Consider the following 24,419-nt stretch of genomic DNA (forward strand, 5'->3'; position numbering starts at 1 on the left):
CTTATTGCTTATCGTCTCCTAGAAGTTAAATTCCTTGGGAGCCGGCATCTTGTCGAGCGCCATTGCCTAAAACGCTGCCTGTCACTACATAAGCCAAGCACCAGGCCATACATTTCACTGGGTTTTCTTATTTATTCTTCCTAAGAACCTTGTGTGGTGTACGTAGGAGGAAAAGGTGATGAACAGAGAGGTGAAGTACAATGAGTAAGTGGCAGAGCCTGAATTAGAACTAATTCCAGAATACTTTCCACTTCACTACCCTTCCCTCCCATGCAGCCGGCATGGGGCCTGTTTTGGAGACACAGGGTTGGCACAGTTCAAGGGCAGGGAAAATCAAGAGCCAAGTGTCTGAGTCCAGAAAGTTCAAAATAGTGAAAAGATGGAATTGGGTCCGGTCATGGGAAATAGTGGGAGTAACTGGTGGAAAGAGCCAGAGGGGCTTGGTTGCGATTCAGGAGCTCGAGACTGTTTTATAAGTGGCTGAGCAACACACAGTCTCTTCTATTAGGGCCATAAATAGAAATGGAACACCTTCTGTGGGCTTTAAGAGATTCGAACCATCCCTAGAATGGGCAGTCCCTGTCCTTAATGGAACACCTACTGTGTGCTCCACGTGGCTCAGAGCCCATCCAAGCTGGGAGATTCTTGTCCGTGTCCTCCTGGGAGTCTGGGGTACCGCATCGAGCCCACTGGGTGTCTGGTTAGCTGGGGTTACCTGCCCTGAGCAGAGACAGATGGGAGATTTCAGTCATCATTAAGGTTTATTGACCAGCACGGCTGGAATTTCCCTGAGAGAGGAATTAATCTTGCTACCGACTGAGAGCAGACATCCTGCTGGGAGTAGTTACATAAATTCTGTTGCTCAAATTAATTAGGATTGTGATTCATTTGTTTAATGAGGAAGAATCTGATGGTGGCGCGAGGCTAGCCGGCGAGGCCTTTCAGGGCCCAGGTGACACTGCAGCAGGTGGGAGGACGGGACTGGCTAGAACAGGGATCTGACATGGGTGGAAGGACATGGCCAGTCGGTAAGAAGGATAAACTGAGGCAGACAGAGACAACCCATCACAATACGGTGCTGGTTTGGGCCTCGCAAAGTTCATGCCTCACCAGCTCCTGGGCACAGAAGGGCGCCTCCTGAGAAGACTCACCCAGTCTTCCATCCTCCTCTTTTGTCCAAGCTGTAAAGACAAGATGCTAACAGCTGAAACCACATCAGCAGCACTGCCAGGACCCACCCAGCCTTTCCCTCCCATCCCCCTAAATGTCAGATTATATTATTCACAGGAGGAAGGAGTCTTTCAATAAAGCACAGACTGATTACCCGAAGCGTGTAGAAATAGTTTTCTCTTACTCCCACCTCCACTTAGAAAGACATTCCTCCCTTCTACCCAAAACACCCCTGCTGCCTGTCGAAGGTGAACCCCAAGCCCCACTGGCGTCCTTCACTCTTATTGGGAGGCCCCTTCCGGCCTGGGCCTTCTCTTGCATAAGACCTAGTTCTCGGCTGTAATAATACGGTGAGAAGCTGGTGGTCGGACCAGGGGACAGCAGTGGGGGTGGAGAGAAGCATGCCCAGCTGCAAGGGGCATCATTCACATTACGGTCTATGTGGATGGTGCCCTTTGAGGTAGAGACAGAAATGATGTTTCCTTAGGACTTACTCAAGCCAACGTCTACAGAAATCCCTAGGGAGCCTTATTTTCTTTCTAGGCTCCCCCACCTCTTATTTTGACTGACCAGGAGAGCACAGCCGGCACGAGCCATGCATTGGGCACCCCCGGACTTTTCGTGAAGCACGAACATGGCTAAGGGCATGTGTTTGGCTGCCCAAGGAGCTTCATCCTCTTCCCAAACAAGGCCAAGATGCTCGGCCTGGAGCTCTGTTGCCTCACTTAGAGAATGGATAGCCACAGAGGAGCACTGATCTGGGGACCTGAAGTCCGAAACCGGCAACCCAGGACAAGTCTTGTGAACTCTCTCCGTCTCCGTTCCTTCATCCTTGAAAGGCTACCTTCTGCTCTGAGAGAACAGGGCTTCCGTTCTTACGCCCCATGGACTGTCCCCTCTTCAGCAGCCACAGAGCTCTTTTTAACACATAAGTCAGATCTTGTCATTTCTCAGGTTTTAAAACCCTCCAAAGGCTTTCCAACACTTTCAGATTAGAAAAAAAAAAAAAAGTCCACTGGCTAAGGAGGCCCATTTGATCTAGCCCCTGCCTTCCTTGACCTCATCGCCTGCAGCAGCCCTCTCTCACTCCATGAGGCCCTCACACCTGCTGGCACCTTCCCCTGGAACATTCTTCCCCAGCAACTTACATGGGTGGAAACTTAACATATCTTGCCCTGCTTACGCGTCACCTTGGAGAGACCTTCCCCGACTACCCAATCTAAGGTAACCCAGGCTCCCTGCATCCCTCTGCCTTATTTTTCATCAGAACACTTTTTACTAGTGGCCTCTTCATTGGTTTGTTCTCTCTCCTCCCCACATTGAATTTGAGGCCTAGAGACCCAGGACCTTCCCCATCGCATCAGTCAGGAAAACGGGAATCGGGGCACCTGGGTGGCACAGCGGTTAAGCGTCTGCCTTCAGCTCAGGGCGTGATCCCGGCGTTATGGGATCGAGCCCCACATCAGGTTCCTCCGCTATGAGCCTGCTTCTTCCTCTCCCACTCCCCCTGCTTGTGTTCCCTCTCTCGCTGGCTGTCTCTATCTCTGTCGAATAAATAAATAAAATCTTTAAAAAAAAAAAAAGGAAAGGGGGAATCATGCCAGATATCTCCACAGTGATAATTCAATGAAAGGAATCAGTTTAAGACAAATTAGGATAAAAAAATTAAAAGGCAGCACTGAAGTAAGACAGAAGTAAGAACTGCAGGAAACCGTGGGATTATGGGACTCGAGGAACTCGGAGGAGGAGGAGTCTGCCGAGCTGGGACCCACCCTCCAGCCAGCCGCTCGCCTCCGAGGAGGCACGGGAGGCCAGAGCCAGCTGCTGCCACCGGGAAGAGGGGCCAACGGTGGGGCAATCCTGATGGGATCCAGTTGGCAAAGAAGGACGGGGCAGGTTGTTCCTCCTGCCTCCAGCCTCCCTCTAGTGCTGGCAGAAACGGAAGTCCCACGACCAAGGAGAAACCCGTGTGTAGCCTCCCCACCCAGCATCACACAGCAGCGTATAACAGATAGATTTGGGCCTGGGAGGTAGCGGCCAAATGGCTAGAACACCTCTCTTGCACGCTCCCTTCGCCCCCATGCTGGAGGAGTGCGTGGCATAGAGCAGACACTCAATATTTGTTGAATGGATGAATGAACAAATGATGGAAGATGTACCATGTAGAGTGGTAGTAGCCAGGGGTACAGAGACGAAGGGGAGACTCTGATCCCCTCTAATAAGACAGACAGACACCGTTTATCGTTCTGGATAAGTGTAAGCAGAAATACCCACAGTCTGCTAGAAGCACAGGGGCAGGGGTCTGGCTCACTGTGGCCACCATCAGGGAAGACGTCCTGCAGGGGCACCATGCTTCAGCTTGATATTCAAGGGCAAAGAGGATTCAGGAGGCACAGAGGGAGGCTGAGGGTCAACGATGTACGGATGCAGGGTGCTTCAGGTCTGGGAAGAGGTCATGCAAAGGCAGAGAGCTTGGCGGGAGTGACTCAAGAAGTTCGCGGTGGCTGGAGCCTCCATGGGAAGTGGCGATGGCCGGGCCTGGAGCGTGAAGGCCTCATACCTTACTCGGAGTACCAGCCAAGGCCCAGAAGCCGGGGAGGGACGTATGTGATCTGAGGATTGTGATTTTGCAGAGATGAGAACGAAGGCTTGGAGGGCAGTTAGAAAACAGTTCGAACAGACCTGAGCCGAGAGGATGGGCACCCATCTAACTGTGCCTCTAGTGGGCGCAGCGAGCCATATGGAGCTTACACCACAATAAAGCTGCTTTAAGATGAAAACCAAATGCTGGGGATCTGAGCCGAGGCCCCAGGAGCCGAGGGCTGGAGGAAGAGAAGGAAAAGCTTGGGAGGCGCTGGGATGCCTCCACCCGGGCTTATCACAGGATAACCCAAGCTGAGGGGCCCTGAGAGTCTGCCAGTTCCTAGCATCTTCCCCCTGGCGAGCCCGCCAGATCCAGGAGTGGGAAGGGGCGTTCAGAGGCTGCGTCAGTGTCTGCACAGGACACGGAGCTCCACTCGGCTGGGTCACCTGAAGAGACGCTAGTGAGGAGGGACTGCCTCCGGAGAGATGGGCAGGATGAAAGGAACCAGGAAGGGGCACTAGGAACTCCTGAGGCTGCAAACAGCTGGAAGTGTCCGGGCAGAAGGAGTGCTGCTGGAGTGGGGGGGGGGGCAGTGCTGGGCCAGAGCGGAAGGGCTGCTGGGCAGGAACACTCTGCCCTCCCTCCACCCACCCTCCAGTCTCCTGCCAGTGGCCAAACCAAAGTGGAGCCAACTGGCAAGATGTTTCATGGGGGTCAGAGGCACAGAGCAGGTCAAAGAAGGGGAGACCCTAAATCAGAAGGGACAGAAAACCGCAGCCTAAGGGCTCTCCATGTGCACCCCACTGTTTTTCCTAGAAGACTCAGAGAGAGGGGGCAACTTGGCCAAGGTCGAGTAGCAAGTTCGGAAAGGTCCCTCCCTCTCCTTTGGGGCCAGGGTTCATTGCCTCCCGGGCTCGCACTGAAGGCGGCCAAGTGAGGACAGCCCACCGTCCCGGAGCTGCAGCTGCAAATCCAAATTAACCAGAGAAAGGCAGCAGAGCAAGGTCAGCGGCAGGCGGTGTCAGGGAGGATGAGCGCCTGAGAGTTGGCCATGCACCCTCCGTGTCTGTAAGGTAACAGACACCTGCTTCCTTGCCTTTTTGTACCTGCCCCCTGACCCCCATTTACCTCTCTTGAGCCCTCCCCAGGTGTGGGGACAGGAGCACAGCCCTGGGATTGGCAGGGACAAGGGGAGGAGCTCTGCTTCCCCCTGGTAGCCAGCCTCGCTCATCGATTCCCTAGAGCTGCTCACTGATCCAGCACAAGATGGTTTAATTGAAGTCATTACAATAAATGGTGCAGAAAAGCAACACCCTTAGTCTGCCAGGAGGCTCAGAGAAGCAGGGGGAGTGTGCGGGGAAACCCAGCAGCAGCAATGGAAGGTAGCTCATCGGTGCTGTGGCGGAGAAGGGACTGGACTGAGCAGTCACGTCATCCTGGGTTCGAGTTCTGACATGGTCCCTTGCAAGCCACGCACCCTTAGTGAAGCCCATTGATCTACCCGAGCTTCTGTGTCCTCATGCAGAAAGCGGGGTTGTTGTTGCCTGTCTGTCCTCCAAGTCTACTCACAGCCCTGGGTCCTGCCTGCACTTCCTGTCCCATCCCCAACTGCCTCCCAGCTCTGTCTTCACACCGCGCTCACCCAGCAAGACTTGCTGTTCCCTGACACACCATGCCTCACATGGTCCCTCTTTCTGAAATACCCTGCCCACATCTTCCCCTGGTAATTCCAGCTTACCTTTCAAGATTCGGATCAAGGGGCACCTTCTCCAGGAAGCCTTCCCTCCTTCATTCCATGTCTCCTTCCCCCTGAACACCTCTAGCACTTTCTAACTTTGACACCCATTTGGCAAGCAACACTCACCGTCTGCTTAGCGATCTTTTCCCCTCCCGTAGTTTGTCTTCTCATCTAAATAACGAGCAGGAACTGGAGCTTCTCTTTCTCACCCTTATGGGAGAAAATATCACTTGCCTAACGTTGTAATTGTACCCAGGGGAGGAGTGGCAAGGTGGAGTGAGGGGCAGAGATTCAGAGCCCAGGGACGGGTGCAGAAAGAACGCAGCAGGCCCTGGTAGATGACAATCTACCCTGAGCTCCCTTCCCAGATAATTAGGATGATTCAGCCATTATATTTGTACATCTTTTGCATGAGACACGGCCCCTCTTTGTGCCCAAGCCCAGCTGGCTCTCTGCTCAGTTTCGTGAACTTATGTCTGATTCTGTGGCAGAGGACGGAGGATCCAGGTCATGAAATCATCAAATTTTAGCATCAAAAGAAGCATAATCCCGTAGCGAAAGTGATATCGTGGCACCTTCAAGTCTAAATCATAAGAAGCCTTTGCAGCTCCCACCTGGGTGTCTTAGAACACTCAGCTTGGAATGTTCCGTCTGGGAACTCAGAGACCACACCATGGGAAGCCCCAGCCACATGGAGAATCCGGATCAATGGGGCCATCTGCCAGGCCCAGCCGAGCCCCCAGCTCTCACTATGAGCATCAGTGAGAGTGAGCCATCTCGGCCATTCGGCCCCAGCAAGCCTGCCCATAACTCCAGTCCCAACCACGATCTGATGCCCCCCCATGAGAAATACCTAGAAAGAAGTTCCCAGCTGAGCCCACTCCACTCCAGGAACTGTAAGGAATAATGATAAATTCTTGTTTTATGTTTCTGAAAAATTTTTGTAAAGAGATTCTGTAGAAACTGAAGCTCAGAAATTCCAAGTGATGCATCCAAGGTCGCCCAATGAGGCAGAGTCTGGAGCATTTAACTGCAGCCGCCTTACGGCCAGCATGAGAGAAGATAAGGAGAAGTGAGCTCTTTGGGGCAAGTCTGAAGAGGGAGGGAGGGGAAAAGCTGGAGTTTATAGAAAACATCCCAAGTGAATTCTGTTTAGGAAAAGAAACATTCCTTGAATGTGTATGATTTTTTTTCTTTTAATTTTCAAAGAGCATCTCATACCTTCTGAGAGTTTAACAGAGTTAATTGCCCTGAATTTCAGCCTTGGGTTGGTTTTATTTTTCCTTCCCCCTTGAGATAATTAGCCATAAGCTTACCTGAGTACATTTGTCATGTCAGGAAGACAATGGCTTCAAAGGAAGGGAAAGGGCCCAGAAAAGAAGGCCAAGTGACAAAGCAAAATCTCAAACGTCCTAGGGAAATATTCACGTTTCCCGAATGATCTGTCATCAACACTGCATGCGCGGGACCGGACAGGGCACTAGCATCCGAGCAAGCCTTCCCGGGCCAGCCTCTGCTCCCAGCAGGGCTTTGAGTACCAAACCCACGCCCAGGGCAAAAGCAACACTCCTTCCCCATTTCCCCATCATCTATTTGGCTAACCCGCAGGCCCAAAGGAAAATCTTTCATTTTCAGTCCTCTCAATTTAAGCAACATTTTCAAGGCCCGTCCCGCTCCATATACTGCAATGGAGGATTCAGGGGAGATGCATGGCACTGTAAGGATAGAACCAAGCCATCTGGCCTTCGTTTTTACCTTTGAACTCATGTGAAAGGTATTAGCTTTACATTCGTATGGTTCTCGGTCTGAGCTCCGGAGCCCCATCGGTGATTGCTTTGAAGAGTCGCTGTGAGAAGCCACCATTTTTGGCCATCATTTACCATCCACACCCTGTCCCGAGGGTTTTATTTGCTTACTTGTTTATTTATTCATTCATTTATGTTAGAGCTGGGGGAGGGGCAAAAGGAGAGGGACCGAAAGAATCTTAGGCAGGCTCCACGCCCAGCATGGAGCCAAGGGCTTAATTTATTTTGCCTCATGTTTAATCTTCCAAAAACCCTATGCAGGAAGGAGGAGTACCTCATTCTAAGGATAAGACAATTTAGTCTCAAAAGGGAATGCGTTCCAAATAGCAGGGCTGTAATTTACACCTAGGGCTGCCCGCTTCCTAGGATCTGCCCTTTCCCGTATGCTGATTGGATCAGTTATATATTGCTACGATCACACCGCGAACAAATCACCACAAAACACCCACGAGACGCAGTAATAAGCCTGTGCGGCTTACGCATCTGGGACGGTTAGCTACATGGTTCTGCTGATTCTGGCCAGGCTCACTAACAGGCCTACCCCGGGGCTGGCCATTGAGGGAAGGACGCTGCCTGGGCTGGGTCCGTGGGGGCCACTCAGCTCTGCTCCGCATGGCCGTCCTTCTCCGTCAGGCCAGCCCAAGCGGGTTCTCCTGACGGGGGTGGAGGTACAAGGAAGCAGGCAAACCACATGGATGGGACAAGTCCTAAGCAGACTGCTTACACCACATTTGCCTTTGTCCCAGGGGCCAGAGCAAGTCACATCGCCAAGCCCAGAGGAGAAGGAGGAGGACATTGCTGATGACGTGACAAAGGGTGTGGGTGCAGGGGAAGACAAAGATTTGTGACCACACTTTTGCAATCCTCCACACCGACCTTGGGCAAGCTATAGCCCCTTCTTGGAGCCTCTGTTCCTGCATTTTTTTTTAACTGGATTATGTCTATTGTGTAGGTCAGCTAAGAGCATTCAACAAGATAATTTCCGTGAAACACTAACGAAGTCAAAGGTCTTCTTTCTCCTGGTGTATTTCAAGGATACCAGCCTGGGGTGTACGTGTTCGTGTTGAGAGGTACATGAAAACTCTGTTTCTGTCCAGAAGCCTGACACAAGCCTCAGAGGTGAGACAGCCCAATCACCGAGACGATAAACAAGAATTGGGAAGAAGAGAACAAATCAAGGGGGAAAAAAAAAGCAATAAGTAAATGATGTAATTAAAGTTACTGTTGAAGAAAACTATCAAGGAGAGAATGAGTCAGCGACAAGTGTAAGCGATGAATCAGGCACAATGTCATGTTTCTAGAATTCTTGTCTATTTCAAGAAGCCTGACCTCCCAGTTAAAAGAGCACCTTGAGCCTGTAGCAACAACATCTGGAAGGAAACACACTTGTCATTTTAATTTCTCCTCAGCATCACCACGAACAGCAGGGGCAGCGGCGAGCGCTGGGCGAAGAGCGGGCGCTCCGTGAACCCCACGTGGGAGGGACCCTTCACTGCGGCATCACTTCAAATGTATTCAAGGGGATTTCAAATGACTTTTGCAAAAGGACTCCCTGTGCGATACGCCATGTGCTCGCCAAAACAAGGCTGTGGGCTTCATGCAGGACACTATGAATTCCTCTGTGCCACAAATGAGGAGGCTGAGGCTTGCGGGTCCCCTAGCTGGTGACAAGACGAGGATTCGAACGCAGGCCTCCTGCTTGCTCCCAAACTAACAGAGAACCGAATTCCTACTATTGGTACCTGAGTTCAGGGGTTTTTTTTCATCTGAGAGGTCAGACTATGAAGGGTTCCATTTTACAAGTGATTTGGAGCTCAGAGATCGAAACCACTAATCGCGGGAGGCTCCCTAGCCCCTAGGTGGTGAGACAAGTCACATTCAGGTCTATGTGACCCCCCCCACACCACGTGCTACACTGTCCTTGTATTTTTTTTCAAATTGGGCTGTCATCTTCTTTTAAAACCTGGAGAATTAAAAGCAATTGTATGGATAAACTTGCCTACACACTCACACACACGCACGCACACATACACGCACGCACACACACGCACGCACACACACGCACACATACACACGCACGCACACATACACGCACGCGCACACATGCACACATACACACATACACACGCGCACACATACACACACGCGCACATGCGCACACGCACACATACACACGCACACATGCACACACGCACACACATGCACACACGCACACATACACACGCACGCACACATACACGCACGCACACACATGCACACATACACACACGCACGCGCACACACACACGCACAAGCACGCACACACGCACACGCACGTGCATGCATGCTCTTGCCTCAGCTGTTCAGAGAACACGTTTTCTGACCCGTATTTTCCACTTCACTTTGCCTACAGGGCTGCTGCCTGTACAGACACAACTCAAGGAAGAGGGGCAAGCGGTATTGGGTGGGGAGACCTGAGCTGTGACCCTGAGCTGCGGACAGAATGTCTGATATTTATTGCAACTCAGAGTCAAGTACCAAGGGAAGTGTGTTCTGGATTGTTGCAGATGTCCTCAGGGGGAAAGGAAACATCTCTATGAAAAATTGTGTGGGATGCTTAACTGATGGAACAGCCAACATGAAAGCACAAGTCAGCGGGTTTGTAGCCCAGTTAAAATAATACTAATAAAAGGAGAGCCCAGCCAGTCTCTGTGGAGAACATTCTTCAAACACTTAGGATGTAGCCATGGGAGAAACCACATCACTAGTTGAATTTATAAATTGCCACTCTACACTTTATTTATGTATTTATCTATTGATTTATATTTAGGTCCCGGTCCACAAAGGATTTGGCACGGATTGTTTAATTGTGTGAAAACTATGGTAGACGGACTACATTAATGGCCAAGATTGTTTATGCCTCCTTGTAGCATGACCCCTGGGTAGCGTCCTCCACATCAACTCTGGGCTTGGCCCGATGACTTGCTTTGGCCGATGGAACAGCAGCAGGCTTGGTGCCAGCACAGCTTGAAAATCATGCAGGAGAGAGCCGAGTCACCCAATCAAGGCCATTCTAGGCCAGCCAGCCCTAGCTGATTGCAAGTGACCACAGAGCCCACCTGAGAAGAGCTGGTTCTGGCCAGATCAGCAGAGTGACCCACAGAAAGAAGAGATGGTTGTTTAAAGCCATTGAGTTTGGGGTGGTTTGTTACATAGCAGTAACTAGCAGATACAGAGACTAAAAAGAAACACCATTAATTAATCAACAAGCATATATTGAGTGCCCATGCTCAATCCTGCCATAGGTTCTGAGAAATATTAAAAAAAAACACATAAAACATGGTCCCTACCTGCTTGGAACTTCATATTTACTTGTGACAAGACAGACAAAGGAAAAATACCAGCAAGATCTGCTTAAGCCATGTGGAAATTGCTCCCATCCTATTCCCTCTACAAGGTCAAGCTCAAATGCCACCTTCCTCTTGTAACATTTCCTTCCCCATCTCCTTGCTAAACTGAACTATTAACTTTTGCCTCCTCTGGGATACTGCAGACCTTTGTGTAAAGCTCTCCCGTGATGCTTTTCATGTTACATTTGGGGTTATAGGTGGGGGAGAACACGTCCATTGTGTCCACTGAAGGTAAAGCTGGGTCTTGCTTATCATTCTATGGGCCTCCAACAGCAGTTACGTGACTTGCGTGCATATGAGCAATCTTGATAAATGTTAGTTAAATGAATGAATGTTGAAAGAGGACAGCGTGAGGGAAAACTCAAGTGGAAGTGTGGTAGTCAAGGAGGGTTTCATCAGGGAAATGGGAGTTGAGGTTCTCAGCTGGGGCCCAAAATATGAACTCACAATAAGAGCTCATAGAATCCACAGACAGAATTCAGGGGCCCCATGAACAACTTTGTTGTGTTCACTAATCTCTAACTGAAACTTAACCATTCTTTTCCATTATAAATGTAGGCTACAAACCACGGAAGTAGATATAACAGATATTTTCCTATCACATCTATTATTACAGACATCTCAAAAGATCACTTATGTTCATCGCTACTTTGAAATTATAGTGGTTATTCAATGTATTAGTAAAGAATCATAGTATTATTATATCACAATTTTGTTTTTAATATTTTCATAACCACATTACAATCCATCTCCTTTATAATCCTCTTTATGTATTTAAAATCATGTTCTTGGGGCACCCGGGTGGTTCAGTCAGTTAAGGGTCTGACTCTTGTTTTCAGCTAAGGTCATGATCTCAGGGTCATGAGATCAAGCCCCACATCAAGCTCCGTGCTCAGTAGGGAGTCTGCTTAAGATTTTTTCTCTCTCTCTCTCCCTCCCTCTCTTCTCCTCCCCCCACTTGTGTGCTTACACTCCTTCTCTCTAAAATAAATAAATCTTCTAAAAACTTTTTTAAATCATATTTTTGAGAAACAGTCTATAGTATTCATGAGATCACCAAAGGGGTCCATGACACAAAAATGGCTAAGATCCACTCCCTACCTTGGACAAGAGGTAGATTGTGCCTACATAAATGTAACAGAAGTAGACAGATATCCCAAACAGATGACCCACGTAAACAAAGATAGGGTGGGGATGAATCTGAGATGTGAGGCAGGGTGGGATGGGCATCCCCTTCCCATCCTTGAGGAGACAGTCTCCTTGACAAGATTAAGTAAAAAGGCAGAGACTTTCTTAGCATAATAATGCATCAGAGAAGTGAGAGACTAACCGATTCGTCTTAGACATGCTCTAAGAATTTGGAGAATTTCAATTCTTAAGGATCTAATGTCTCCCCTGCAGAGTGGAGCCAGGACTGAGAACAGGGCTGAACTCTGAGCCTCGAACCTCCATCGAACCTCGCAGAACCACTTCCCCCCACACACATCCCTAGTCCAGTAAATGCCAAGAAGAGGCCACCAGCCTGCGCCTGGGGAACAGAGCCTCTGTACAGCGCTAAGGCCATGCACTGTCTGTGGCTCAGTTTGGGGGGCTGGTAAACTTCATCACTGGGACAAGATGCTTTGCACCCTCCTTGGATTCTGAGGGAATGTGTAATTGGCTAACATTAAGACTCGTAGAAAAATGCAGCTGTGATGATGTGCCCTCCCAGAAGTCACAGACATAACAGAAGACTGACAACATGTTTGGGGACAGTGTGGAGGCCACCCTGATTACATCAGAGGCCTGGCTCAAGACTAAAGCTGAAGGGGGGGGGGCAGTTGCCAGGAAGGAATGAAGGAGAGAGAAGCAAAGCATGATTTCAAGAGCCTCTGACCAGGACAAGGAAGTGAGAAGGCGGGACAGATGAGAGGGTCTGGCTTAGAGGTGACATCCCAGGGAGAACGTCCAGGAGGCCACTGGAGATTCAAGAGTACAACTCCAGGGAGGGACGGGAATGGAAAGGGGAGAGCTAAGGGAACAATCCACATACAATACAGGTGATCATTAGTCCCCAAGAGTAAAGGTCATAAAGTAAACGAAAAGACAAGAGTGAACCTTCAGGAATGATTCCTGAATCAAGAGTGAAGATAAAGATGTTTTTAAAAATACATAAGGCGACTCCTTCCTTGCTCCTGAGCCCACGTAGGAGAGTGTTTGAAGAAGGGGGTTAAAGGCAGCCTGCAGAAGGAACTTGCACAAACTCTCTTCCTGTGGCCAGTGGGAGGAGCTTGGGGATCTCTGAGCTAGCAGTTCCCACGGAGGAAAGGGAGGGAGGGATGGATGGAAGCCGACTGCCTGGTGAGTGGGTGGGTGGAACAGCGAGGGAGGCCAGAGACGGTTGGAGCCAAGGAAACAGGAGAGAGGGAAGCTAGGACATAGGCAGGGCAACGGCATCGAATTCAGTTTCTTTTTTCCAAGATGATCCACATTTTCATTAAAGAAAGAGGGAAACTGCAAATCCAGGATATTTAGAGTTCATGTGAAAATCATGGAAACCTCAAATTGAATCTGTTCCCACCTAAATAACTTTTGTTTAGAAACCAGACCAAACCACTGAAACTATCTCAGCAACAGCTCCCCAGATGGAATGATTCAGAGGGCCCCGAAAATGTGCAGATGCTGTGAAGCCCTCTGCTAATGTATGGTCTGCCCACACAGAGCCCAGTGTCCAGAGCATGTAACGCAAAGGCTGGAGTTTCCCGGACGTTCTGTCAGGACAGCAACTCAGGAAGTGGGGTCAAGGGAAAAGCCGTGGTCACTGACTACCCTGCAGCTTAAGAAAACCGTCTACCATTCAGCCGGCAGCTACAGTGTGCTGGGCACTTTACCTGTACTTCCCTCATCCTTAGAACCAGGTATCTTTTCTCCATTATTCTCCCCACTGTTCAGATGAGAAAACCGAGGTTCAGGGAGGTAAAGTAACTTGGCTCGACCTCACAGCTAGTGAATGGTGGAGATAGTGTTGGGACCCAGCTGTGTCTGTCTCTAAATCCCAACCTGTTCCCATCTGGCCTGTGACCTCAACCAACCCCATCCCACCCCCAGAAATGAAAGAAAGAAAAAAAAAGTGTCATTAACCCGTGTGACAGCCAATGAAAGACAAACCTCCCTTCCTGTTAGTGTGGCTTTCCCAGTTCAACCCCTTCAAACGTTTTTCTTTTTGTAATTCTTCTGAACTTAACCAACATATTTTAAGGAACTCATTCACTTACTCTTCAAGCATCCGCACAGCCCTGCTGTGTGTCAGTGTCTGGGACGCACGGCCTAATGCTCCAGCGGCTCCCAGGGGGAAGAGGTTAGGAAGGCTTCCCAGAGGAATAACATGAACCAAATCTGTTTCCTAAAATTTTTTTGTTTCAATCAAAGTATTACTTGTAAATCTTTTGGAAAGTCAAATAAGTGTAAAAGATGTGCAAGTAAAAGAACAGTCTCTTGTTCTTTACCCCCCGCCACCTGCCACCCCCGCCACCCCATCTTCCTCACCTTCTTCTCTTGAAGTTGTTTCTTCTGTTCTTTACCAATTTGTAAATAACACATGTATTCTTAGCTTGAGTCATCACCCTAAACAGCGATCCACGTCTTCTTAGTGTGGTAGACATGAAGTCTTCTTCCCCTCCCCCAGCCCTACCCAAATACTTACATCTCAATTTTTTAAAATTCTTATTTATGTCTTCACTATTATGAACATGAACATAGATTTTATTCCTAAACCAAGTAGTCGACCATGATCCCATTTCCTTTCTTTTTTTTGTTTATCCTGTTAGTAACTACCTCATTTTTCATCAACGTAGGTTTGTTTTTTTTAAAACAATTGACTAAATCTTTCCATGCCCTCAGTATAATTTTCCACATGACCAAACCTGTCGGATAATTTGTCAGTCTCATTTATTTTCCTGAGGACAAACTCCCTCACCCCCTAAAGCCTTCTGACTTCCTGCTGATCGGGGCTGGCTGCTCTGTGGGCCAAGGCACAGCCGTCCTCCCGATACTGTTAGCCGTTACCCAAGGAATTCCCTTCCTTCCTGTCTCCTGTGCTGAGGTCCCTATTCCTGGATCCTACACCTTCTTTCTTCGCTCCCTGGTTTTAATTGAGTACATCCTTCAGTGGTTTTGTAAGAAAAGGTACATGGGAGGGCAAGTTATTTTAAGACGTTGCCTGTCTAGAAAGGTCTTTATTTCATATCTCATTCATATCTCATTGAGAGTCTGGGCTGGTATCAAATGCTAGGTAGAAAAACATTTTCAATCAGAATTTTTAAAGGCTTTGGGCCCATTGACTTCAAACTTGCAATGTTGCTGTTGAGAAGTCCGATACCACTGCTATTCCCAATCCTTCCTGTGCAGGGCTGGGACCAGGGTGAGGTAACGAAGCACTCACCTCCACTGGAAAATTTAAGGGAGCATCAAATTTTAGGAGCACCAAAATTTGATGATCAAGATATAAATATTTTTAAAAATCAAATTAATTCAAAAAATTGTGATGAACACAATATCAATTTAAATAAAAACAGAAACCTCACTTGCCTCACCCAAATCCCAACCCTGTTGGATCTTGATTTTATTTTAAATTTTGCTATTTAAATGGTGAAATTTTGTTCACCATCATTTATTTTGAATTGTTTTGTATTTTTTTAAAGTACTGCATCACTTTTTTTTTCTTTCATCTTGATTACTGAGCTTTCTGGTGCCCCTTAAATTTTGCACACAAGGCAAGCAGCTCACTTACTTCATTCTAACCCCATCTTCCTCTCCAGGAACTTTGAATAACTACTCTTGATTTCTGCATTTGAAATATAATGAGCTCGGATGTGGGTATATTTTTTTCATTCAAAAAAAGTTGGATACTCAGTGGACCATACCATCTGGAAATTCATGTCCTTTAATTCTGGAAATTTTTCTTGTATGATTTCTTTGACAATTACATCCCCTCCTTTCTCCATTTCTTGAACTCCTGTTAGCTGAATGTTAGCCCCCCCTGGATTGATCCCCTAATTTCTTATGCTTCCTCTCTAGCCCATATCTATATATTTCCAGGGAAAGTTTTTTTACTTCATCTTCCAACTCTTTTTTTTTTTTAAGTTTGCTATCAGAGTTTTTATTTCCAAGAGTTCTTTCTTGCTCTCTGATTATTTCTTTTAATTCCACTTCATTATTTTTCCATGACTGCAGTATGTTCTTTTGTCTCTCTAAAGATATTAATTATGGTTTCTTTGACCTTATGTCCTGCTCACTGCATAATCTCCATTTCTTCTTGATTCATGTTTTCCTCGGGGAAAATGAGGGAAAGCTTCCTTCAGACGTCAGTGATCCTTGGCTGTGTGTTCACACTATAAGTACACCACCAAAAGGCCAGTCAGAAACATTAAGTGCTTGAATTTGACATGTTCATTGGATAAGCTTTACCCTAGGACATTCAATTGCCAATAGAGCTTCTCTGCTATAGACCCCTAAATGTAAGTATCTATTGGTCATTTCTTTGGGGGCTGTTTAGTTCCTCCAAGAAAATATCTTCCTCTCTTCTTATGTGGTGGGGGACGGAGTACAAATGTAAGCCTGATTCTGGTGTTCTGTAGGTGGGTGGGAGAGGGGACTGCGAGTCTCTCAGTTTACCTGCAGACTCAATCCCCCTGCTTTCTGTAGGACTACTCACCCTTTCCCCTTATAAACCTTTTTTATAAGATTTAACAGACTTCAGGGGCGCCTGGGTGGCTCAGTCGTTAAGCGTCTGCCTTCAGCTCAGGGCATGATTCCAGGGTCCTGGGACTGACCCCCGCATCAGGCTCCCTGCTCCGCTGGGAGCCTGCTTCTTCCTCTCCCACTCCCCCTGCTTGTGTTCCCTCTCTCGCTGGCTGTCTCTCTCTCTCTCTCTCTCTGTCAAATAGATAAATAAAATCTTTAAAAACAAATTTAATAGACTTTCAAACTTCTCCCCTGTTGTTAGCCCCTACCTCTATCCCACTTCCTGTGGCACCTGGTACCTCTAATCCCTGACCCTCTTTGGGTTACTGTAGAAGAAATCAGCTTGCTTTCCCTACCCATAAACCCATAAACCCAGAGGTTTAATCTTCCACCTCTCTGCTAAGTCATTTATCCCTTTCCTAGAAGCTTTTCCCCTCCATGTATCGAGATTTGGGAGTATGGTTCCATCAAAGATAGGATTCAGCCTTCTGTTCCTACTCTCCTGGTGGTTTCTGTAGTTCTTAGGAGGAACACGGAGTGGAAACATGTTTGTTCCATTACCTTGAAAAGTCTTGAGCTAAATCTCAAAGGTGTCTAGGAGCTGACCAGGCAGATGAGGCAGGGAAAAGCATTCCTGGCAGAGAGAATTGTGTGTTCACAGGCAAGAAGAGTAAAGAGAATGGCTACAATGTTGCATGGCTGGAAGCAAGGTTCAGCGGAGAAAAAGCTGGGTGGGCGCTAAGGAAATAAGGGTCTTGTGTGCCAAGAATTTTGTCTTTGATCCCGGAGCAAATGGGAAACATAAGAGAGAGGAGTCACATGACCAGGTTTGCCACTCGGGGAGCAGCAGAGCAGATGTGGTGAGGGAGCAGGGGGACAGACGCACCTAAGGGGAGAGAGATGCACTGGGGGACAGGACAATGGTTTCCACATGAGAGATGGCAAGGAGGTAAATTCAAGGCATTCACCACATGAGGGGGAATAAGATCAAATACAGAATCGCCAGGACTTGTGACTAGTAGGAATTGGGCATGAGGGCAGTGGGAGGAGTCTAGTTTGAATCCCAAGTTGCTAGTTTGGGCGACAGAGCAGGTGGCAGGACTGTTCAGAGAGAGGGAGGAATGCTAGAGGAGAAGCAGGTGTGGGGAAACTCTATTTGCATTTATATTGCACTCCTCCAAATTCCAGTCTCTGAGAAGTCCACACTGGTATCATGCAGTTGCCGTCACTATCCACATAGCAATTTGGGTCCTGCTATTTTTCTCCTAGCAGTACTTTCCAAGTGTCAACAGAACCCTCAAAAGTCCTTTAATTTGGGCGCAAAGTAGTCCATTGTGTTAATAAATGTATTATGTTTCCCTTCCTCAGGCCTCTATTCCAAGCATTCTAAGCCTCAGTAAACTCCAGGGTGCTCGTGGCAGGGCCTGTGAGAGGCCCCATGGCCCAGGTCTCCTGCTTCCTCCAAGGCTAAGGACCCTCCCCCTCTGAGGGCCCAATTGGTGGTGTCCACTCCGTCTGCTCTGCCACCTAAAGTGGGAGTGTTGACAAGCAGAGCCACACAGCCCCTCCAGCTTGCTGATCCCCCAAACCACCCCTGAACCCCATCTTCACGTCACAGGCAACAGTGACCCTACTAGGCTTGGAAGGGGCAGGGTCCTCACTCTTCCCTCGTCTGGGCCCTCCAACCTTCACAGTGGCCATGCTACTTTCTGCTGCCACCCCTCCCCAGGAATGATCCCCCTCAGATCTCCTCTCAGGAAGGCCCCAACGTGCGTGGGTCGAGTGGCATCAAGGCTGCTCCAGACCTGAGAATTGTGACACCCACACAGGGAAGATGGAGGCCCTGCAGCAGGGTTGGGGGAAGAGGAGTGGACCCGTGGTTGCTATGGCAACCAGGCCTCCCAAGATGGAGGGAAGGGAAAAGGGGGCCCTGCTCAAGAGTTGCCATGGCAACCCAGATCCTCGAGGCCAGCTATGAAGACAAAAACCACACACTCCACACTTTCAAAGAGGTACCCAGGACTCCTTAGATTCTTTGCAATCCAGAGAGTAGAATGGAAAGGTCAAGGTCTCCTGATCCCATGGTTGACATCACAGACTTCTTAGAGACAGATGGGCATCTTGAAAATAGGGCCAGGGCTTGGGAACCTATTGATTGACTCAAGAAGAATTTCCCTGGCCTACTACGTGCCAGGGACACTGCAATAAATAAGACCCAGGCTTTGTTCTCACGGGAAGGAGACAGACATTGAAACATCAGGGCAAGACTCTTGCTGGGAGGGGTAAATAGCTCAACCTTTTCTGAAGACAGTTTGACAGTACCCATGACAATTCTGAGTAGACATCCTCTGTGATCCAGCAATCCCATTTTTAAGACTCTACTTTCGGAAATATCTACATCTGCAGGTGGTCATTGCAGCGGCATTTGTAGCGGTGGGGAAGGCGACACAGTGGGAGCTCGTCCCACAGATCGGGGTGCGTCCGTATATGCTGAATACACGGACGAAGGTGTGGGGGTAACACAAGCAGTGTTAGCATTAGTAGCGGATTGAACAACAGGAGCAGAAAGGGGGGAAATGTCACTTCCACTTCGGAACCACTGGGATATGTTACAAGAGCGTGTGTTACTTTGATAACTTAAAGGAAACTCTCAATACGGGAGACTATAGAGGATGGTTGATACTAGAATGAGATTTACGGAGGTGAAAAGTCTGGACATGGCTGGTTAGAATCCAGTGGAACCACGTCAGAGAGGTGTTTACAACAGGAGCGCTAGGGAGGCGAAGAGAGGAAAAGAGGGTGGGAAGAAGTGAGGTCTTGTAGGTCACCTACAGTTTCATCAGAAGGAGAAGGAAGAAGGCATCTGGTTCAGAAGGGACAGCAAGAGCAAAGCCTGGGAAGCGTGGGAGTTAGAGGAATCCCAACTGGTCTCTGTGTGGAGGTAGTGGGGATGGGTTGGAGCCACTGACTTTTCCCGGGGGCAGTAGGAAGTCATCCCAGTATTGAAAGCAGGAGAAGGACATGAGGAGAACAGCGCCCAGATCTTTCTGGCTCTAGCGTGGTGTGTGGGCAAGTACCAGAGACAGGGAGACACCCCAGGAGGCTGCCGGAATCCCACAGGGGAGAGATGATGAAGCCCCATCAGAGGACAGATGGGAGGAGAGGGGATTGCAGGAGACGTTTCGTAAGTGAGAAGGGCAGGAGGTTATGCTGTTTATCGATCCATAGACTTACATTCTGTCAAAGCTGGATGGGACTCCTCAACTCACAGGTGGGGAAACTGAGCCCTAGCTAGGAGAAATGAGAGATTCCAGGCCGCTGGTTTTTTGACTTTGAGTTTTCTCTGGGCCTCTTGGAAGAGGTGGCTCAGCCCTTCTATAACATAGCCTTTTTTAGCTTCTAAATCAGAAGACACCCACTGAGGGAGATGGGCAAGAAGAGAGGGAGGAAGGGGACAACCCCCTTTGATGTCCGGGCAGCAAAGGTCACACTCAGAGATCTGGGCCTCTTTAGGGGGAGTGTTCAGGGCAACAGACTCAAGCATGGATGACTCAGGGGGCTTGGGCAGTGCTGGGGCACTGGGAAGGATGGCAGGTTAGTGGGCACGGTGGCCCCAAGAGCTGGTCCAGGAAGTGCCTCTGGCACCTGGCTCACTTGCCCCTGCCCCATGCCAGCAGACAGGCATCACAGTGGCTCAGACAGAGCTCCGGACTCAGGAGTCAAGCCCTGGAATCTAGTGCCTTCCTTTCCCACCACTCGGTAAGCTGGCCTTGAGCTCGTCATAGAAGGATCCCACGTGAGAAGCTAATGAAAGCACAGAATTATACTGACAAATGCTGCATTAAATGGGGCCTCTTCCTGGAGAGGAAAGTAAAAGCCCCTGGGGGAGCATTATCACCAAGCTGCCAGTGTGTCTCCATTTATTAGATTAGTTGAAAGAAGAAACAGGGCTGATCAGTATCATCCCTGAAATGCGTGCACGTCTGCAGTTCGAAATGCACTTCTACACATGACGTCCTCCCATTTGACCAAAAAAATAAATTAAATAAACACACAGGGCAGGTGCAGCTATTCCATTTTACAGATGCAAGAAACAGGTTTAAAGAGATTCTGATTCAACCCATGTGCATTGAGCGCCTACCTCCTACCAGCCCCTGGATAGTGGTACCAGCAGGTGCTCGGCTATAGCAAGATCTGTTAACCCTAGCCCCGACATTTCTGCGTAAGGAAAGGGTTACCTGTCAAGCAAGTTTGGGAAATACTACAAACTCTATCCCCCTTTTGAAAAATCACAATGCTTCTTAAATTATCAAAGGCTCTGAGAAGTCTTGCAGTAATTCTGTTTAACACAGCATTCCCTAATCATGGCCATGAAACCCCCTTTTACAGAAAACTTAATAACAGTCTGCAGAATTGGGGGTCCATGAAACACATGTTGACAAATACTGACCTGACCAGTAGAAACAGCACTAAAGGGGAGATTGCAGACACTTCAAAGCAGGATACTTCCTTGGGCAGTGGGCAGGCTTCCGTCTGTCCCTCAAATCACAACAGAAGCATCTGCCTGCTCCTGGGCCTCGGAACAGAGAATGCTGATGAGGCCAAGGTCTCTGGGACTCCCAGCTGGCCACTGGAGGACCAAACCTTGGCTGTGGCAAAGTTTGTCTGTGGCTCTGAGACCGACCGTTTTTAGGTGGGCGGCAGGGTCAGGCATCTGGAACAGTCAAGACACAGATGTTCCAGCCACTCTTGGATCCCAGCCTGGGCTCCTGCTTTCCCTAATTCCAATATTTGGCTGCCGTTGCGGCCTAATTCATATTCCAATGTCAACACTGCATAATCTCCCCCAAACACTGACAGCCTCTGAGCTGGGAAAGGGGAAGGGGCAGTTGAGGAGTGGGGGCAGAGAGACCCAGGGGGAGAGGAAGAGGAGGTGAGCAGGAAGCCCCCAAAAGCTCCCAGCAGGCCTCCATTGGACCCTCCAGCTGGCCTGTTAGGATCTGCAATTTCCACCCCCGGCCCCACCCAGGAGAGACAAGACTGTGGCCCCAGGGGCTCCCAACACCCACCTCCTGTAATTGGTGCCCCAAGATGGGCCCCGGTTCTCTTGTGCTCAGAGAAGACAAACCAGAGCCCCCCCCCGCCCCCCGTGGTTGTCAGGCTGGGAGGGTGGGTCTTGAATGCTATGTGCGGGCAAGAAAGCATGACCACAGTCAGGACGCAGGGGTCTAGCTCTGGCTCCACCTCCAACTAGCTGAATGACTGTGGGCGAGTCACCCAGCCTCTCTGGGTTTCACTTCCTTTATAAAATGAAGAGATTGCCTAACTATGAGAACCTCTCCCCGCCACCCCGCCCCGATCTAACATTTGTGGAGGAGGCAACAGAGTATCGTGAGAGAGAGCACAGGCCCAAGTGCAAAGCTGACTCTGTCCTTGCTCTCAACCTCCCTGGACTCGAGCATCCGCACCTGTGCAATGGGACCACTGTGGTGTCTACACGCAGGGAGCGCATTGGGATTAAATGCAGACCCAGCAGATCGAAGCTGAGCTGTGACGGTTCTGGGGCGGCTATCATAACAAGTCACGCTGGCTGCGAACCTTCCCTCCCAGGCCTCGCTGCTTCTCATCTTCCACAAGTCTCATGAGTACTCTTTGAGGGAGAGAAGGGGAAACTGAGGCTAAGTAACTGGCCCACCGTCACACAGCTGGACGTGACATGCATCCAGAAGTAAATGAGCTTTGTCTGACGCCAGACCCCTGCCTGATCCAGTATCCCACACTGTGCTTCCAAGCTTCAGGAACGGCTAAGGAGCAGACCTGGGACCCAGGTGGAGCCCCGCCGCTGCTGGCTGATGCAGGGTGCAGGATACGGGACTGCGAGCCACCCCTTGCCATGGCGGCCACTGGTGCCTTCACTCAGGTGTCCCTCCTCCCACAGGATTCTGTCCCCATCGTGAGCGGCCTCCTCCCACCCCCCACCTCCACCCCCATCCCACTCCGGAGGGCCCAGCCCCACCCTATCCATCCCTCCCTTTCTGCCCACCACTACCCTTCCCCCCACCCCCTCCATCCACACTGTTCCCAGGCAACTGCTCCCCTGGTTCTGACCACAAACTCCCTGGAATCCAGTGACCTCCACCCAAATTTTCCCCAGGGCCACATCGTCAGACTTCCTGAGGAGGGCTGCTAATAACTATGCGTGAGATTTGCATGCAATTTGCATTCACTTCTGAGGACCCTGGAAGGCAGTTTTCAAGCAAAGTATTATCAAGACTGCTTTCTCCTCCTTATCTCCCCATTTCTTCCTGTTTCTTGGAACCCACCCCCCGCCCCCGGCACTGGCCCTACTCTCCGATTTCCGAATGTAGGAACTAAAACTGGATGAGCAGTATTTTTTAAAAGAACAATTGCTGTTTATTGAGCACCTTCTATATCATGCCCTGGCCGTCACAAGAACTTCCAAAGAAACTACTGTCTGAGGGGGTCTGAGGGGACTCAGCGAAGAAAGCCCCTCTTCCCAGCCTCTTTTCAGAGCCAACAGAGAGGCTGACCCACGCAGACGAATTTCAAATGGACTCTTGACTATTGGGAGGGCTGACTGGGGATACGTACGATGTCTTAGCTCTATAGTTTCCTAATTTGGAACTCAAGGATCAGACAAACACACTCATTCCTAGACTGTGTGTGCCCCACCACTCAGCCTCCCCTGGCGGAGACAGAGCCCTGTGAAACTTGGGGAGAATGCATGCCCTCTGCGCATGGGCAGATCCCCAAAGAGAGAAGGGGGACTGCACGTGGCAGCAACTTCATCCCCAGTATACCAATGACATGTCACCCCTCCTTCCAGGGGAAGACTGGGGTGGGGTGGGAGAAGCCCAGAACATTCCTCAAATGGATGCTTCCTCTATGTGAAGGAAAGAAACCTCAGGAGTGGGTGAGAAGGGTTCTCCCTATTTTACAGATGTGAAAACAGAGGTTACTTCACAGAGAGGTTTGATCACTTGCCCAAGGTCAGTAGGTGAGCAAACAATGGGGTTGGCACTGAAACCTGGGGCCGTCTAACTCCAGAGCCTGTGGGTTTTCGATCACCCCAGTCTTCTCTGTGAGAAAAGCACACAGCCGAGGGAAAGGGAGAAAAGAGAGAGCATGGGGAAGAGGACAGAGGGAAAGCTGAGGGGCCCCCAAATGTGGGACAAGGGTGGCTGGAGAAAATCTACTGTGTCAGAGGGAGAGCAGGGAGGGCCTTTGGGCACTGTGGAGTTGGGGGGCCACACTGTGACATGCCCGCAGGAGTGAGGCGGGCTGTGAAGGAGTTGGTGGGCTAGAAGACAGCAGGGAGTCGGGGTGGCTGATAACTGAGCAGGTACAGACCCAGCCCAACCCCAGCCCACCACAGCCATGCAACAACACCAGCCCAGGCTCACCGGATCATTGGACTTTTCAAGAAATGCCAGAAATCAAATGATCGCATGAAATCTTCCTATCTGTATACGTTGGCTTGCCGGTCAAGAGAATGAACAAACACGGTCAGGCAAACAGAACATTACTGCTTCTTGGCTCTGACCAGAGTCAGCGACCTCTAAAACTCCAATCCCATCACCTCATCAATGTGCTCACTGGAGCGTGAGCTCCTGAGCTCCAGGCCTGGCTGCATTCTTGTCCCCTGACATCTCCCCAGGCCAGCACAGTAAGTACTCAGTCAGAGGTAGGGAACATTCATGAAAGCCCAGGCCAGTGCTAGCAAGGGGAGTACCAGGCGTCCTGAGTCCTAGATCTGTGTCCCTTCTGCAAACTCCAGTTAATCTCATTGTCCTCTGTTCCAGGAGAGGCGGTCAGAGGTTGGAAATCTGCACGCAGAGGTTGGAAATCTGCATTTTTTAACAAACCACCACAGGGAATTCTTAAGCGGGAATCACCACGAGGACGTTGAATGCAAAGACACACACGGGCAAGTACGCATTAGAATTCCAGCCATTCCAAGGGTCAGCCATATGACCTGAAGTAACTAAAGC

The 24,419-nt window shown here is 49.5% G+C and overlaps 1 protein-coding gene across 3 annotated transcripts in view; it reads right to left on the reverse strand.

Moving 5' to 3' along the window:
• Positions 1-23,952, reverse strand: part of CHST1 (carbohydrate sulfotransferase 1) — a 101,379-nt gene extending 77,427 nt beyond the window's left edge. For all 3 annotated transcript variants that reach the window (XM_034645416.1, XM_034645415.1, XM_034645414.1), the window contains exon 1: positions 23,832-23,952. The gene's annotated coding sequence lies outside the window, so the exon portion shown is untranslated. The remainder of the gene's footprint in view (positions 1-23,831) is intronic.
• Between the last annotated feature and the right edge of the window lie 467 nt (positions 23,953-24,419).

This window comes from Ailuropoda melanoleuca, chromosome 16 (assembly GCF_002007445.2).
Source record: "Ailuropoda melanoleuca isolate Jingjing chromosome 16, ASM200744v2, whole genome shotgun sequence".
NCBI lineage: Eukaryota > Metazoa > Chordata > Mammalia > Carnivora > Ursidae > Ailuropoda > Ailuropoda melanoleuca.